The following is a 19,475-nucleotide window of genomic DNA, read 5'->3' on the forward strand; positions in this document are numbered from 1 at the left end:
TGACTGCTGCCCACTTTTAAAATTTGACCAATTTCCTTGGGTTGGGGGGAATACAAAAACTATAATTTTAGTTCCTGCTGATTGGTGAAAGTACAGAAGCTCTGATGCTGCTGGTGCAGGCACAGGAGATATAGAGGGTGGTGATGTCTGGTGACTGGTTATCCAAGCAGTCTATATTAAGCTACTCCCTGAAATCTTGCAGTTCTGCATTTACCGCAAGTTAACATCTTCACAAAACATTTAAACAGCAATGATACTTATTGCCTCTACTACTCTCAATCTTGCTTGCTTTCATTCATTGGCAAAGTGATCAATATAGTGTGGCCTATAACTTACCTTCACTCGAAGAGTCACAAATTGAATATCTGTAAAAGATGAATGTTTCAATACAAAGTTATGCTACAGATATGGATATGGAAGTCAAGATAATGTAGCCTAGTTTGCTAGCTATTATGAAAATTCACAAGTCACAATTTCCAACGTATCCTGTGATGGTAATTCTATCAATCGACACTCTTAAATTAGGAAGTACAGAGACGAAATTCTCTAAGCACAAGTTTACCATTTTAATATTATTTGCAAATAAGAGAGACGCGTCAAACGCTTACCAACATAATCGTAATCGAGTCTCAGACTCCATACATACACAATCCGTATTTATTACAGTGAAAAGGGGTGTGGTAAGTTGTTGCCCATCTGTCTTGTGTCACAATGGTTTTACCCAAAGGGTGGGCTGTCCCCCCACCTTATCCTTCCTGCCATAATGTTTACTGTTGTGTTTACCTAAAGGGGCCAACTGATCTTACCAAGGACCACATTCCTAAGGAACAGAGAGGACTAACACCCTTCTTTGTCAAGGCAGGAGGACATGGCCCAAATATCTAATAATCCTCTGATATTATACAGACATGTGTGTCACAATCAAAGTAAAGATCTACATACCAGCCAATGGAAAGACAGACATTTCTCAAATGCACCTTAATTAAAAAGTTCCATAACAATCCATATTTATTTCCAATAATCAAAACATGTCGCACCATCTTGAAGGTCAGCTAACATTACTGTTATTTAGCCTAATTTCTCTACAAGATGAACTCAGTGTGAATTCTCCAAGTCTCTTCTTATAATCCTAGCACATCAAAGACACTCTGTAATCCCGTCATAAATCATGACCCCCCCTTTTTTGTCTTATCACCTCAGGGCTCTCCCTGGAGTGAGGGGTGGTCTATTAACCTAAGAATAAGTCCAACCTCATAGGACAGAGTGGTGTTATCTTGAGGCCAGGCAATAGAAAGCCGACCTTACACCTCAAAGAAGCATCTGTTAACCATTAATATTCCAATGATTGCCTACTAGGACAGAAATTAAATTAGAATACCCAATTTTGATAATGTCACCAGTAAGTCTCTCTTCCAAAGAGTTCAAACAAGTTAAAAACCCTTCTCAAACAGCCCCCTCCACCCAACACACTGGTTTTTGTGTCAGTGAGTTGAGCGCTCCAGTGGGTCTGTACCTCTCTTTATGCAATTTAGACTATGTAAGACTTCTCAACTTGGTTTTCTAGAAATATAACTTGATGCAGAATTATTTTCTCAATATCAATTAAAACATGGCAAAATTTTGTAAACATGTAAGGAATAACAAAATGTGCTCCCTGCACGTTTTTACCCACTTATTCCATAATGCATGAGATTAAAAGGATTACATCTAATCAAAGATCAAACAAACTGAACAATCCCATCAAATTAGTTATTTTTGCTAAACCATTTCAAAATGGTAAGATGTATTCTACTCAACCATAACCATGTTAGATTTTGTATAAAACAAAGTTCTCAAAAAGCCCAATTACACAAACACTGTGAAGGGATGTTGAGTTTAACAGATGCCAATGTTCTGCTATAACTTTTGGAAACAGAAAAACTAAATTCTTCACGTAACTCTTTAAATACCTATTTAATTCGCTTTGAACTCTAAGTTCAACAATTTTTCATCATAGATAATCATTTCATACAATACCCTACTGCTTTCACAACAGAGTCAACGGAAAGTTACCCCAAGTGAAAGCAGAACCATTACAGGACAGCATGAAAAAGAATATCGATAGTCGGGAAGAATCTAACATTCATCCAATAAAAAGTCGCAAACTGAAAATCTAACAAAAACAAATGCGAATGAGAAAAACACCCACAAAGAAAACCAAAAAAACTATTGTACCACACGGTCGCTCGTGTAAAGGAAGCATATTGAAACAACTCCCAAATTAGCATATAAAAATTAGCATTTTCACAGGCAACGGCCAAACAAAGGTGAAACAAAACAAGCATCATGACTCAATTTACCTCCTAAAGTCTAGGGAATGTTCTCAACTTAGATGTATGTCTATGTTATACTAAATAGCGGTGGACAGCCAAAATCGCTGTCCAAAATATGTCATGCAAAGACATCAAGATTGTACAAGCAATTAACAATGTTGGATGACTTAAGGTCTCCACCCTCACAACAATTTGTCTCAAAATCATAAACATCAACATTAAGGCTATGGAGAGGAAAATGCACGTAGCTTCCACCAAATATTTGATTATCCCAAAACTAAACATACTCATGTAGGGGAAGTTACCACAGGTGAGGACAGGCAGAAAACTCGAACGGAAAACCTAGAGCAAAGGCCAACCCAGGGGGTGAGCCCCCCTTTCAGGAGCCAATGAATGTCCCCACACAAAAACGTGACATGGTCTTCAGACTGCCTGGAGTAAAAGACGTCATGCCTACAATCTAGCCGATAACCTGCGGTAACTGAAAGTCCAGAGTTATAGCTCCACCCATCCAATATCGTTGCTGTTCGCAAAAAAAAAATGCTTATCCTATCAACACAGCAACAGTAGGGGGAAAACTCTCAAAATAAAGACAAGTTAACAGAAAACAGATGCATGAAGTCACTAAAATCAAGGAACAATCAGTGAGTGAACCCCATGATACCCCAGTCTAAATCTCTAAATACAGTCACATCAATCAACTCCATTCGTTAGTTTACCAGGCAAGAGTTTAAAACGCCAGCAATGAGCATCAGGCATAGGCCCGAAAACAAGTATTAACCCAGGTGCCATTGGAAATACGAACAAAGTGAAACTACACAAATTAACAAAATTAGAGAAGCACCATTATACCAATTTCCAATCTATCCCTCTAATGAAATTTAGGACCTTATGGTCGTATACAATCCTAAGTTAGCAGGCTAAGACTTCTTCTAACTACAGGCGCTGTAACTAAAATACCCTAAAAAATAACTTCTAGTGACCATACTTTCTCAAAGCCACCTATCAACTTCCACAAAACCATCAAATCTGACAAACAAAACCCAAACACATAGTTTACTAAAGCATATGAAAGCCATATTAAGGAACAATCTCACCGGTCGATGCTCCCTCTGGTCCGTCTCCTGTCTGACCGTCCGCACCCCTCCCTCAGGCGGTTCAGAGTTCCTGCGTGTTCCCGTCAGATCGCTCACGGCAAGGCCAAAGAGAAGCCGAAACTGTCTCTATTCTTGCGGGAACAATAAATTGTCCAATTTGGCACAAAGCCTTGCTTTACAAAAGAGTAAGTAGATCACTGAATTTTATATCAAATGGCCATGAAACTTTACCCAGATCCTGCTGACATCTAGTAGATCAAGTGGAAAGTTCCTCCAGGTTACTAATCCATATTTGGCCTTCCCCACTGCAACTCAAACATGAGGAATTTAGTTTATTTACAAAAAACGCATGTTTTTGGTTTGTTTTATCTTCTGTCAAATCTATTGTGTTATATTTTCTGCATTCATTTATAATTCCTGCAAACTAAAGAGTGTCTCCTTTCAAATGGTACCAAGAAAATGTTTCTACTATATTCAGGTCATGAGCTACAAGCATTTAGATTTGGGTACATCATTTTAGGCGGAAATTGACTTTTTGTGCCCTTCAACTAACAGGTTAAATAATGAAAATGAGATAAAATCCTAATTGAAGCATTTATTCAGCTTGTGCTGGCTCTTATCCTGTCTTGTGACTGATTCAGACCAGGTACACCAGGTGAGCAGAATTATTTACCAAGTAAATGCAAAGATCAGAAGTGTCTTCCCCTCCCAGGACCTGAATTGAATAGCCATCCATTACAACTTTTCCTGTCCGTGTAGTAAAGTCACAATATAGTAAAAACAACAATTTCTATCCATATTCGGTGAAACACTTGCTAAAACCCTTTTCCGCCAATTCTTGCACTTTCATGCATTAGTTAGGCAAATTAAATAGTTATATGTTTGGCCATGGATTACCTGGCCTGTACAGATATGTATACAGCATATAAAATTACACATTTAGGCTACATTTTGCACAATAAACCTCATATGCGAAAAAAAACATGCTGTAGGTCTGGAGATGTAACGCCCATAAAAGGGGAAAAACACTCACTTGTCATAAGTTGTTGATGGGGTAAAACTATCTAAATTGATGTTGTAGGATATGTTTCAGCAACAATATTTAATTTTCTTAATCTTTACTGATGACGAGGTATTTGTGTGTAACACTCATCTTTGCCTGAATTATGCTAGCAAGCACTTAATGTTAGCCCTTTTCCTTCAGTCACGAACAAAACGAAAAGCAAGAAAATTTATTTTCAAATGAACACAAAACTATATCAACATCTACATAAAATTCTAACAAGAACTTTATAAACACATAGAAACCTTTCCAATTTGCATTCTCAAAGTTGCACACGATAGAAGTCATTAAACGATAAGTACTAGTATCCAGCTAGTTAGCCAATGAGGTAAGCGGTTATACCCGTTAATATTAATTAAAAAAAAGATATCACACTGTATTTTAATTAAACAACATCCAAACTGTTGAGATAAATGAAGTTTAAATAATGCTGATTTAATAACATGTATTCTTATGTTTTTGTTTTATTAAATTGTATGCTGCAGCCAGGTTAGGGAAATATGATTGAATAAAATAACCATAAAAAGTTTAGAACTCCATACATTACACTCAGCCACACTCACTCAGACTTTACACCTGGCTCAGATAGAGAGACAGGATTAAAACCCCACAATTAACATACAAATGAAACTGCCCCCTATACAGCAGGAAGAGACCTTCTGTCTCCAGCCCCCTGATGTTCTAGTCTAGGTTAGGACAATAGAATGTAAATTACTGTAACCTGGTTAAGATGTCACACCTGTATGCAAAGAACCTGTTGATCTATGACCGAGCATGCCCTTCTTCATTGGACAGCGAAAACAAAGAGATTCGTCCAACATGTCACCATGCCAACAAAGAGCCAATAAGGATGGGTTTTTCTCACGAGAGTGAAAAATAAACGCCCCTGTGGCGGGAGTATCAAAACCGATGTTCGATCTTCATTCGGGGCGAATATTTTGTAGAAGCTCGAGGGTTGAGCAAATATTTGACCACTGCAGTGTATTTCATGTATTTTGACTTATCAATTCATATTAATAAATCTTTGTGCTAAATTTCCATTTGGACCGGAGCCTCGTCCTTCTTCAGAAATTCTGATACATGTAAAATTCTTAACAAAACAAAACATTAAAACCGCCAAAGTAATGTCGAAAACATTGAAATTAAAACAACTTACCTCAGAAAATGAAACTTTCGTTTGGTAAAACATGCAGCAAACCGTTGGTTTTCGGGAACATTTTAAAATGGAGGTGAGCACATGAATATCTCAACCACCCATAGATCGATCTCTTCATGTGACCACACTAAATAAAGATAATTTGTAGGTTTTTTTTGTGGTAATGAAAACAGAGGTAAAGTTCATTTTGCTGTTGTAACCCATATCTGAAAGTTACATTTTAGAAAATGCAAAATGTTTAGTGACTTACACTAGGCTATAAGCTTAACCAGAAGATATACACCGTTTTGACACACTCTAGATTTTAATACTGAGACCAGTTCATAGTATATACACTCACCTAAAGGATTATTAGGAACACCTGTTCAATTTCTCATTAATGCAATTATCTAATCAACCAATCACATGGCAGTTGCTTCAATGCATTTAGGGGTGTGGTCCTGGTCAAGACAATCTCCTGAACTCCAAACTGAATGTCAGAATGGGAAAGAAAGGTGATTTAAGCAATTTTGAGCGTGGCATGGTTGTTGGTGCCAGACAGGCCGGTCTGAGTATTTCACAATCTGCTCAGTTACTGTTTATTATTCACTTCACCTGTCAGTGGTCATAATGTTATGGCTGATCGGTGTATAGGTTATGCCTAACTGTACTGTCTATATTTTGTCTACACTTGTATAGTTACAAATCTCATGTTTGAAGCGCCTTTATCTGGAGGAAGGCTAAATGTTTCCAAGTGTGGCAAAGGATCCTTTTATGGTTCGAACCGCCAAAATCAGCCTGTTAATGATCATCAGCAAACATATGAAAATAATTATGGAAAAATACTGTACATGCCCATTATGAATTTGAAGCTAGCAACATGTTTAAAAAAAATTGTGACAGTAGCATGTTTACCACTGTGTTGCATCAAGCTGAAATAAGCAAGGCCTTCCCTGAAAATGACATCCAAAACCTGTACAGTGTATGTTGTTTAGCATTAATGGTGCCTTCACATATATGCAAGTCACCTATGCAATGTGCACTAATGCACCCCCATACCATCACGGATGCTGGCTTTTGAACTGTGCACTGATAACAAGCTGGATGGTCCCTCTCCTCTTTAGTCCAGAGGACGTGTCATACATGATTCCCAAAAATAATTTAAAATGTTGATTTGTCAGACCACAGGACAGTTTTCCACTTTGCCTCAGTCCATCTTAAATTAGCTTGGGTCCAGAAAAGGCGGCGACAGTTCTGGATCTGGTTTATATATGGTTTCTTCTTTGCTTGGTAGAGTTCTAATTTGCATTTGTGGTTGCAGCAACATACTCTGTTCACAGACAGTGGTTTTCAGAAGTTCCTCAGCCCATGCAGTGATTTCCACTACAGAATGTCTGTTTTTAATGCAGTACCATCTGAGGGCCCGAAGATCACGGCCATCCAATATTGGTTTTCGGCCTTGTCCCTTGAGATTTCTCCCAGCGCTGTAAGATTATGACATTTTAGCTGAAGATTAATTGTCACAAAAATTATTGCAATTACAATTAAATTGTCTATATTGTTAATTTTCTGCCAAAATTACAGTATACACTCACCTAAAGGATTATTAGGAACACCTGTTCAATTTCTCATTAATGCAATCATCTAATCAACCAATCACATGGCAGTTGCTTCAATGCATTTAGGGGTGTGGTCCTGGTCAAGACAATCTCCTGAACTCCAAACTGAATGTCAGAATGGGAAAGAAAGGTGATTTAAGCAATTTTGAGTTGTTGGTTGTTGGTGCCAGACATCATGGTTGTTGGTGCCAGACAGGCCGGTCTGAGTATTTCACAATCTGCTCAGTTACTGAGATTTTCATGCACAACCATTTCTAGGGTTTACAAAGAATGGTGTGAAAAGGGAAAAACATCCAGTATGCGGCAGTCCTGTGGGCGAAAATGCTTTGTTGATGCTAGAGGTCAGAGGAGAATGGGCCGACTGATTCAAGCTGATAGAAGAGCAACTTTGACTGAAATAACCACTCGTTAAAACCGAGGTATGCAGCAAAGCATTTGTGAAGCCACAACACGCACAACCTTGAGGCAGATGGGCTACAACAGCAGAAGACCCCACCGGGTACCACTCATCTCCACTACAAATAGGAAAAAGAGGCTACTATTTGCACAAGCTCACCAAAATTAGACAGTTGAAGACTGGAAGAATGTTGCCTGGTCTGATGAGTCTCGATTTCTGTTGAGACATTCAGATGGTAGAGTCAGAATTTGGCGTAAACAGAATGAGAACATGGATCCATCATGCCTTGTTACCACTGTGCAGGCTGGTGGTGGTGGTGTAATGGTGTGGGGGATTCTTGGCACATGTTAGGCCCCTTAGTGCCAATTGGGCATCGTTTAAATGCCACGGCCTACCTGAGCATTGTTTCTGACCATGTCTATCCCTTTATGACCACCATGTACCCATCCTCTGATGGCTACTTCCAGCAGGATAATGCACCATGTCACAAAGCTTGAATCATTTCAAATTGGTTTCTTGAACATGACAATGAGTTCACTGTACTGAAATGGCCCCCACAGTCACCAGATCTCAACCCAATGGAGCATCTTTGGGATGTGGTGGAACGGGAGCTTCGTGCCCTGGATGTGCATCTCCATCAACTGCAAGATGCTATCCTATCAATATGGGCCAACATTTCTAAAGAATGCTTTCAGCACCTTGTTGAATCAATGCCACGTAGAATTAAGGCAGTTCTGAAGGTGAAAGGGGGTCAAACACAGTATTAGTATGGTGTTCCTAATAATCCTGTAGGTGAGTGTATATGGACCAGTTACATTCTAAACAAACGCTAATGGTTCATTTTATGCAATAAACCCAACGGGATGCCTCACGCCCCAATATTAGGTTTTATTTATAATAATCCTTTATAATAATTTTGGTCATATCAGTGATGACAATGAACTGAATAAAATCTAAACAATTTATTTCAAATAGTGCAAGAAAACGTGTCCAGCAACAGATAGTAAAATTACAGTATTTGAATGTGAAAGTAGAAAATAAACATAATACAATACAAAATAAACAAGGGCTTGAATGCCAGTAATATACATAAGTATGACCTAGCAGCAATCAATAGTTATTGTATATCGTAGATGCATCAGTGCAATAAGCTTATGAATGGTGGCATAACACTACAACTACAGTCAGAATTAAGAACATTCACACAGAGCTATAAATATATTAAGAGGATAATGCAATCATATATATAACACTGTACATAGCAGCAGTAAAAAAAAAAAAAAAGAACTGCAGTACTACAGCTTAGCAGCAATATTGGTTGTGCTGGAGATGTCATTCATATTCACGGCAGGTCCCTTGTACAGCCGCGACATCTACCACCTGCACGGTCAGCTGCCCCTTTCTGGTACCTGGGGACATGGGCGCAGATAGGATTTTTTAACTGGGGGGGACCAAGCTGTCAGCAAATTATTGAAACTCAATTCGTTTTTTGCGTAATTTGGGCTTTAACTAGTGCTCAAGTAGTTACTTTGCGTAATTTGGGCTAATGATTTGCACTAAAAAGCTGTCTTTATCTAGTGAGGAGCTGCCCTCCTGCTGATCCTCACTTGACTTACTTGGCCCTGCCTTACTGACATCAGAAATTGCCTGCAGGCCAGGAGGACAACATTTTAAATCTTATAATTTCAGTTAACCCTCTATACCTCTATAGAATTTCAAAACAATGTGAAATACAGCATATTCCTGAGAATTAATGGCTAAAACTATTATTTCAAATGTCCAAGAATAACTCAAAACTTTAAATGTAAGTGTTAATTACAAGTTTGTTGCAATTTATAGATTAGAAATATGTATGACATATTAAGAAATGTTTTTCATCATATTTAATTTAATTTAAGAATCTATATCCTCTGTTTCTCCTTACAATAAAAAAAACATGATTTCCTGCTATAAGAGGATGTCAAAAGTTTATGTAGGCCTTTATTTGTTGTTTGCATAAACTTTGCACCACACAAATTTACTTGTTATAATTATTTTTATAGTGGCTTACACGACAATGAACATACTTCTGTCAATTTATACAGTACAAAGGGTTAAATGATAAGATAAAACATTATTTCCTGACGACGATAAATTGTTTGATTTATCCAACCATTCTTTTTGTGTTCATTCATTATTTGCCTCTGTCCACTCACCTAAATGCATAGTTATGGTCTCCACATTTTGCTGTGTTTGCTAAGTGCAAAAGCCTCCTTGCCATTCATGTCAGACTAGCTATTCCCCTTAACAAATCTAATCTGCCACATCTGGGAAAGTCAACACGTTTGGTTTTTGAAAAAACAAGGTGATTGTTTTTTGTCTCTTCATTGCCTTTATGTGGCATTTATACAGTCAATTCAGATCAGAAAATCACAGACTCAGCTCAGTCATAGATGGTATATGATCACTATGGTAACCGCTTACCGCTCCTACAGGCACGATTGAGGCACCTACCAACTCCCCTCATAGAACCCCGGCGACGCGTCACTCAGGAGTCGTAGCACACACACAGAGAGTGAGTGTAAACACTGGTTAGTCCTCTGTTTTACAGATTTCTTTCGCCTTTCGTAGCGATAGTGAGGGCGGGGGACGGATCAGGTCTCTATGAATCTGGGGGGGTCATGTCCCCCCGTCCCTAGTGCCATCTGCGCGCCTGCCTGGGGACCTGGTTCTGGACAGCCTCATCAATGGCATCCCGGTTGGAAAGATTCTTCCTTATGGCTCCAGTAATACAGTAATCAGATATTGTACTTAAATGGTCTGACATGATTTTTCAACTGTGCCCTCGGCTTGACATTCTTTTCAGTCAGACGTTTATCAGAAGCTGAAAAGCAAAATGAAATGTCAATAGCTTAATAGTGAAATAAACAAAACTGCCATATACATGTAAATTCAGAAAGGCTGTACAGTATTGCATTTTAGTAAAGGGCACACGTTCAGACAAATGCAGTTTCATTAAGACAAGATGCTAGCGTAACTATAGTCTTGTTTTTACCTGATTGTAGAGCCAGATGTGCCCTCAGCTCGACCTTCTCTTCAGTTGGCCACTTGATCTTCTCCAAATGTTCTGAAAGTAAAGACAGACGGTAATTATTCAGTCCTTACAATCAGAACTCAAATCGCAGTGTCCGCCAAAATGTTCATTCTTACCTTCATGTGCAGAGCTAAAACCTCCCCCTACCTCTGCGTTCTTGCCCTTAAAAATAAAAATAAATTGAAAAATAAAATTGGAAGCAACATGCTTTAATAACAAGTAAAGCATCTGGGTCAAGTGAATGAACTCACACTTACCTATGTAGCTATCCTCTAGATGGTGGCATGGAGTACCTCTCTGAAGCCTTGGAGTACTGTGCTTGCTCCATCCTAAAAATAAACATAAAAGTTGGTGAACAGGTAAATATGGTGAAACCAAGTAAACATTGCAGCAATTACGAGATTAACATGTAATTCACATACCTCCAGGGGTTGCAATCCACAGGGTGTTGTGGTGTAGATGTGCATCCTTGGGGTGGTAGGGGCCCATGCTGGAACCATTTTCACTCCTCTGGCGATACACACGTCTCTCACGTGTCTAGGAAAAGTTAAGGTTTTGTAAGCATTTACCCTGCAAAACATATTTTCATTCCAAGCTTCAAATTGTAATTATGTTTTTCAAATTGAAAAATGGATAGCCTAAACTGGTGAATCAAAGTAGGTTTCATGTCTGTTGCTCGAAAGGTTCAAAAGATACAGCCTAATTGCTAATTAATTCTAATTACGCAAATTAGCATATGTAAAATCGATAAACATTTCCAAATTTGAAGTAGGGATAGCCTAAACTGGTGTAACAAAGTTGATTTTGTGGCTGTAGCTCGAACAGTTTAAGACCTAAGAAATAATTAACGGTAATTACGCTAATTAGTATTTGTAAAATCAATTACCATGTCATAAATTCCAGTGGGTATAGTCAAAATGTGTGAAACAAAGTTGGTTTTGTGTCTGTAGCTCAAACGGCTCAAAAGATACAGCCAAATAGTTAACTAATGGTAAATATGCTAATTAGCATACGTAAAATCAATAAAGGTCATTGTATGACCTGGGGATAGTCTAAACATTTGAATGAGTCACATTTTTTCTGTATCTCAAATGGTTCAAAAGATACAGCCTATTAACAAATGAATGCTGAAAACGCTGATGAGCATAGGTAAAGATACATCCTAATAGCTAGTCAACACTAATTATGTTAATTAGCATAATTAGCATATTTTAAATCAATACATGTTTCATCAAATGAACTGGGCATAAGCTAAACTTGTGAAATAAGTTGGTTTTGTGTCTGTAGCAAGAACGGCTCAACAGTAATTCTCAGTGATATCCTAAAGATGTAAATTAGCAATTATACAGTCAATTGTTTATAAAGATGTAATATAACTCTTATTTAGGATAGCCTCAAACCTTTAAAGTTGTTATCAAAGGTTGATTGGCCCTAAAGCATGAACATTTTGAATTGAAACATTTGTATTACTTTGGCTCTCATTGAAACACATGTTCATTTATGCAAGCTTTGAATCTTAATTATTACAATAGTATCAAAAATCTGAATACAAGCAAGTTGAGTTGGCCAGACTGAACATCTTGGCGTTGGTTTGGATTGATAGTTTAAAAAATGTAGGAAGAGATTAACGGTAAATACCATTTCATACATTTCAGTGGGTATAGCCAAAATGTGTGAAACAAAGTTGGTTTTGTGTCTGTAGTTCAAACAGTTGAAAAGGTACAGCCTAATAGTTAATTGACGCTAATTACGCTAAGTAGTGTACGTAAAATTAATAAAGGTTTCATTATATGAACTGGGGATAGTTTACACTTTTGAATGAGAATCAGTTTGATGTCTGTAGCTTAAACGGTTCAAGAGATACAGCCTAATGGCTAATTATGCTAATTAATCAACTGAACGTTGAAACATGTTTTGCTTCTTTAGGAAGGCCTACATACTAGTTTTAAAATAAGCTATTTCAAGTAACTGTGCTATAATATTATGTGCAGCAGAGTGTGAGGTGAAACCACACGTTGTGCAGGAAAATTTTATTGTCATTGCTTGGCGGTTGCATTTTGTGAAGAGCAATCGTTAACAACATAGATTTAGTGGTAGTTTTAAACCCGGACACAACGGTTATTAAAACCAGAAAAAGAGCGTACACATCTGAAGAACGATCTCCGAATCCACCCTGTGTATTTCTTTCAATATTATTAGACTTACACTCACCTAAAGGATTATTTGGAACACCATACTAATACTGTGTTTGACCCCCTTTCGACTTCAGAACTGCCTTAATTCTACGTGGCATTGATTCAACAAGGTGCTGAAAGAATTCTTTAGAAATGTTGGCCCATATTGATAGGATAGCATCTTGCAGTTGATGGAGATATGTGGGATGCACATCCAGGGCACGAAGCTCCCGTTCCACCACATCCCAAAGATGCTCTATTGGGTTGAGATCTGGTGACTGTGGGGGTCATTTCAGTACAGTGAACTCATTGTCATGTTCAAGAAACCCATTTGAAATGATTCGAGCTTTGTGACATCAGAGGATGGGTACATAATCCACCCCCAAAACTGAACTGTTCTAACTTAACATTCACATGTACCAGGAAGAAAAAGTCTGTATTTGTAGATGAAATAATGGTGGGGGGCACATTAGCAATTAGAATCTTGTAATGATTCTGACCCCAATATAGTTCAGTAGAAAGAGAGGTCTTCTTTCAACCCATCACTGTGCAGTTTGGGTTCTCTATATCTGATTCTTGCTTTGTCGCCTACCATCACAATCCTTTACAGCTAAGGAATAAAGTGATGCATCTCAGATTTTAATTTAGTTCATTCTTCTCAGATAAAACACTTACAACATGAAAGGGTGCCCAGCTCCAACGCACACAGCTGACAAGAAGAAGGAATAAATGTAATGTTTATCCTGTATGTGATTTTGGGAAGATAAATTCCAAAGCATCAAGGAGTCTTTTGATAATGCAATGTCTTGAAGATTGATGTCGTCTCCTGAAAGCTCTTTGCAAATGATGCCAGTCAAGAGGCAGGTGTATATAGCCAAAAATACAACAAAGCCTAACCAAAAGACATCACTGTCAATTCCCTTCCAGACTACCTTTGTTAAAGAATCTACTTTAAAAGCTTGCTACACAGATAATTACAAATAACAGTGATTCCCTAGAGCATTATGACCATATACACAGGGGTAGATCTTAAGGATTTTTGGCACCAGCCAGCCAGGATAGTAGGCCAAAATTTCCACTAGCCTGGGTAAAATGTTACTAGCCCTGTTTATAACTATTTACAGAGTAACGAATAGGGCTAGTACTTTATAAATGGATGTTGTCTATAGATTTTTCCAGTATACAGGCCGAACACCACATACCGCTCTCCTGTTTAAACTGAAGCCAGTCCACTCTCCCCTTTCTCCACTGCTCCTGGAAACTTCTCTCTCTCTTTTTTTATACTTTTAAGTTTCTTTGGTGAGGGTGGGTGGAAATTTGTGAAGAAATTATGCATTTTAAGGCATGTAACTTGCTGTGCTATCACTAAATGTATTTATCTAGTTGCTTGTATTCACTCAGACATAGGCTGCATTCAGGATAATTTAACGTTTACATTCAATTAATGTTAACGGCTGCTGGTAGGCTTATGAACATAATATTATTACTGATGGTATTTAATATTGATAATAACAATATGTATCAAACACACTTACAGGTTGCAAATGTTCTGCCTACTGAACGCACCCTTACCGTTTTAGCACTAAACTAATTTTAAAACGATTGACGTGTTTTGTGGCTTGTACAGGGACAAAGATATTAGAATATCATGGCGTGGTGATTATGAGCCTCATAATACAAGGGCTGATGACTCATTATCTTCAGTCACCGCATTTAAAAGACTCGCCCGAAATGTTAACTACTTGCCTGAGGTGAGCCGGCAAGCTTTATTTCCAGCCCTGCATATACAATGTCTTGCAAAAGTTTTGAAACCCCTGACCAATTCTCTCATTCTAATTAATGGCAAATTATTTATAGAAATGTTGTTCTGTTTGATATTTTATTTAAAAACACTAACAGTTAATTAACAGTAAGGGGATAATGGTTTTATGTTTGTAAATAGTTTTAAAAAACTAAAGAAATCTAAACTGAAATTATGTTGCTTTATCTCAGTGACATTACCATTTGTCTACACTTGTGAACAATTTAAGTTGCTGTCACATTGTCTTGATAAAACCACACTGTTGAAGGATCAATGGTCAGACGTCTGTGAAACTGAAGGAAAAAGAAGACCAAAGAGCTATAGATTATTATAGAAGTATTATAGATAAAGTAATACAAATGCATTGGTTAGGTAAAGGGCACAAACATATGCAAGTGTTTGGATATGCCAGTGAGCACAGTTGGATCAATTATCAGGAAGTGGAACGGCATTACACCACTCACACAACACTACAAGGAAAACTATGTCCATCAAAGCCCAGTGCTCTAAAAAGGAGACTTGTGAGAGAAGCCACAGAGAAGCCAAAAAAGACACTATTTGAAAAGTGGTCTTCAAGACTTGTCCAAACAAACTGAACAACATGGAGCAAATCTGCATAGAAGAGTAGATGTCACAACTAATTATTTTCAAAGCTGGATCGAGCTGTTATTACATAGAAAGGTTTTTTATTAAAACTACTTCTCAACAAAACCCATGTCACTATAATTTCAGTGTTTTCAAATAAAATAAAAAAAGAACAACATTTTAATGTATCATTTTTAATTCAGGAAAATGCTAAAACTGGTCAGAGATTTGACATGTTTTCAAGGCACAGTAATAGGGAGGAATTTTAGGGACACATAAATATATACACCATGAAATAATTAAATAAAAAGGGAAATATATAATCTAAATGAAAAATAAAAGAATGAATTGAAAACATGTAACATATTTAACGGTGTATTTCTACATTTAATGATTTATTTATTTCATCGTTTTAGTCATTGTGAAATCTGTCGTTATTGAATCGGTGTCACGGCTGGGTGTAGTGGAGTGTGTCGAAGAACTTGGAGCCAAACGCAGGGAGGCGATAAACAAAACTGTATTCTCAAAAACAATAATCAAACAACAAAGGCACGCTATACACAGTGATAAAACGCTCAAACGAACGTGCCTCTCTCCACAATATAAAGACATAGAACAATACCACACAAAGACACCCAGAAACACAGGAACTAATATAGGCAACCTAATGAGGGAATGGACACCAGGTGTGTGCAATAACAAGACATGACAGTGCCGTGGGAGGAGGAGCGGCGTGGCTAGAAGACCGGCGACGACGCACGCCGAATACCACGTCGGGGGGGGTGGCGCGCGTCCTCGTTACAGTACCCCCCCCTCGACGCGCGGCTCCCGCAGCACGCCCCCGCCGGCCCCGAGGCTGACCCAGAGGACGCCGCGCAGGACGATCAGGGCGCCGACGATGGAAGTCGGTGAGGAGCTCAGGATCAAGAATGTCCACCGCCGGCACCCAGCAACGCTCCTCCGGGCCGTACCCCTCCCACTCCACCAGGTACTGCAGGCCCCTCCCCCGGCGCCTCGAGTCGAGGATGGAACGGACAGAGTACGCCGGGCCCCCCTCGATGTCCAGAGGGGGCGGAGGGACCTCCCGCACCTCAGACTGCTGGAGGGGACCAGCCACCACCGGCCTGAGGAGAGACACATGGAACGAGGCATTAATCCTGTAATCAGGGGGAAGATGTAATTTATAAGTTACCTGGTTCACTCTCCCCAGGACTTTGAACGGCCCTACAAACCGCGGGCCCAGCTTCCGGCAGGGCAGGCGGAGAGGGAGGTTCCGGGTCGAGAGCCAGACCCGGTCGCCCACAGCGTAGACCGGGGTGTCATACGCCGGCGGTCAGCAGCGGACTTCTGGCGAACCCCGGCGCGCCGGATGTGTCGATGGGCCACGGACCAGGTGTCCTCGGCACGCCGGAACCAGTCGTCCACCAGTCGTATCGTGGCGTGGTGATTATGAGCCTCATAATACAAGGGCTGATGACTCATTATCTTCAGTCACCGCATTTAAAAGACTTGCCCGAAATGTTAACTACTTGCCTGAGGTGAGCCGGCAAGCTTTATTTCCAGCCCTGCATATACAATGTCTTGCAAAAGTTTTGAAACCCCTGACCAATTCTCTCATTCTAATTAATGGCAAATTATTTATAGAAATGTTGTTCTGTTTGACAGTTAATTAACAGTTAATTAACAGTAAGGGGATAATGGTTTTATGTTTGTAAATAGTTTTAAAAAACTAAAGAAATCTGAAATTATGTTGCTTTATCTCAGTTACATTACCATTTGTCTACACTTGTGAACAATTTAAGTTGCTGTCACATTGTCTTGATAAAACCACACTGTTGAAGGATCAATGGTCAGACGTCTGTGAAACTGAAGGAAAAAGAAGACCAAAGAGCTATAGATTATTATAGAAGTATTATAGATAAAGTAATACAAATGCATTGGTTAGGTAAAGGGCACAAACATATGCAAGTGTTTGGATATGCCAGTGAGCACAGTTGGATCAATTATCAGGAAGTGGAACGGCATTACACCACTCACACACTACAAGGAAAACTGGCGAACCACGGCGCGCTGTTTGTGTCGATGGGCCACGGACCAGGTGTCCTCGGCGCGCCGGAACCAGTCGTCCACCGCCGGAACCCCAGACTCGGGCTGGCTCTGCCAGGGTACCAAGACCGGCTGGTACCCCAGGACACACTGAAAGGGAGTCAAGGACGTGGAGGAGTGGCGGAGTGAATTCTGAGCATACTCTGCCCAGGGCAGGAACTCCGCCCACTCCCCCGGCCGGTCCTGGCAATAGGACCGCAGGAACCTCCCCAGGTCTTGGTTCACACGCTCCACCTGCCCATTAGCTTCGGGGTGGAACCCGGAGGTGAGGCTGACCGAGACCCCCAACCGGCCCATAAAGGCCTTCCAGACCCGAGACGTGAACTGAGGGCCCCGGTCAGAAACAATGTCCTCCGGCACCCCGTAGTGCCGGAAGACATGGGTGAATAGAGCCTCTGCGGTCTGCAGAGCCGTAGGGAGACCAGGGAGGGGAAGGAACCGGCAGGCCTTTGAAAACCGATCCACAACAACCAGGACCGTGGTATTGCCTAGTGAGGGGTAAGATCGGTCAGAAAATCAATGGACAAGTGAGACCATGGTCGTTGTGGAACGGGCAAAGGATGTAACTTACCCGCCGGAAGGTGTCTAGGTGCCTTACACTGAGCGCACACCGAACAGGAGGACACGTACGCCCTCACATCCTTAGCCAGACCAGGCCACCAGTACTTATCGGTAAGGCAGCGCACAGTACGGTCTATGCCCGGGTGAACCGTGGAAGGGGACGTGTGGGCCCAGTAGATGAGACGGTCACGGACATCCAGCGGGACGTACTGACGATCCGCAGGACACTGAGGTGGCCCAGGATCGCTGCGCAACGCTCGCTGAATGTCCGCATCCACGTCCCACACAACCGGCGCCACAATGCACGAGGCGGGCAGAATCGGTGTATCATCTACCCGCCTTTCAACCGCGTCACACAACCGAGACAGCGCGTCTGCCTTGGCGTTTTTTGTACCCGGAACGTATGAAAGCGTGAATTCGAACCGGGCAAAAAACAACGCCCACCTGGCCTGGCGAGGGTTCAGTCTCCTCGCCGCCCGAATGTACTCCAGGTTACGGTGGTCGGTCCAGACTACAAACGGGTGTCTCGCTCCCTCGAGCCAATGTCTCCAAACAGTCAAGGCGTTAAACACAGCCAACAGCTCCCTGTCACCGACGCCATAGTTGCGCTCTGCCTCACTGAGCTTTCGCGAGTAAAAAGCACAGGGGCGACGCTTAGGAGGGGTACCCGACAGTTGGGACAATACAGCACCTATCCCCACCTCCGAGGCATCCACCTCCACTATGAACGGCAGTGACGGATCGGGGTGAGCCAAAACCGGGGCAGAGGTGAACATTCTCTTAAGGGTGCGAAATGCGATGTCTGCCTCGGTCGTCCAGGTGATCCGGCTCGGCCCACCCTTCAACAAGGAAGTAATAGGAGCTGCCACCTTGCCGAAGCCCTGTATAAACCTACGGTAGAAATTGGCAAACCCAATAAATCGCTGCACCGCCTTAACCGTGGTGGGAATGGGCCAATTACGCACGGCTGACATGCGATCGACCTCCATTTCCACCCCACCGGCGGAAATCCGAAACCCGATGAAAGAGACGGCTCGCTGGAAGAACGCGCACTTCTCTGCTTTAGCGTACAGGCCATGCTCCAACAACCGCTTCAGCACCCTGTGAACGAGAGACACATGCTCAGCACGCGTAGTGGAATACACAAGGATGTCGTCAATGTAAACCACAACTCCGCGCCCCAGCATGTCCCTAAACACGTCGTTCACAAAGGACTGAAACACTGCCGGGGCATTCATCAACCCATACGGCATCACCAGGTATTCGTAGTGACCCGTGGTGGTGCTGAAGGCGGTTTTCCACTCGTCTCCCTCTCGGATTCTCACCAAATTGTACGCACTCCGGAGGTCCAGTTTTGTGAAGAAGCGCGCCCCATGCATTGACTCAATATATTGAGAAATCAGGGGGATAGGATATGAGTACAGGATCGTCAGTTTGTTTAACGCCCGGTAGTCAATGCACGGACGCAAACCCCCATCCTTCTTCCTCACAAAAAAGAAACTCGAGGAGGCGGACGAGGTGGAACGGCGGATCTGCCCCTGCCGCAGGGATT

The sequence above is a fragment of the Esox lucius genome, chromosome 19 (genome assembly GCF_011004845.1).
Source record: "Esox lucius isolate fEsoLuc1 chromosome 19, fEsoLuc1.pri, whole genome shotgun sequence".
In the NCBI taxonomy this organism is placed as follows: Eukaryota; Metazoa; Chordata; class Actinopteri; order Esociformes; family Esocidae; genus Esox; species Esox lucius.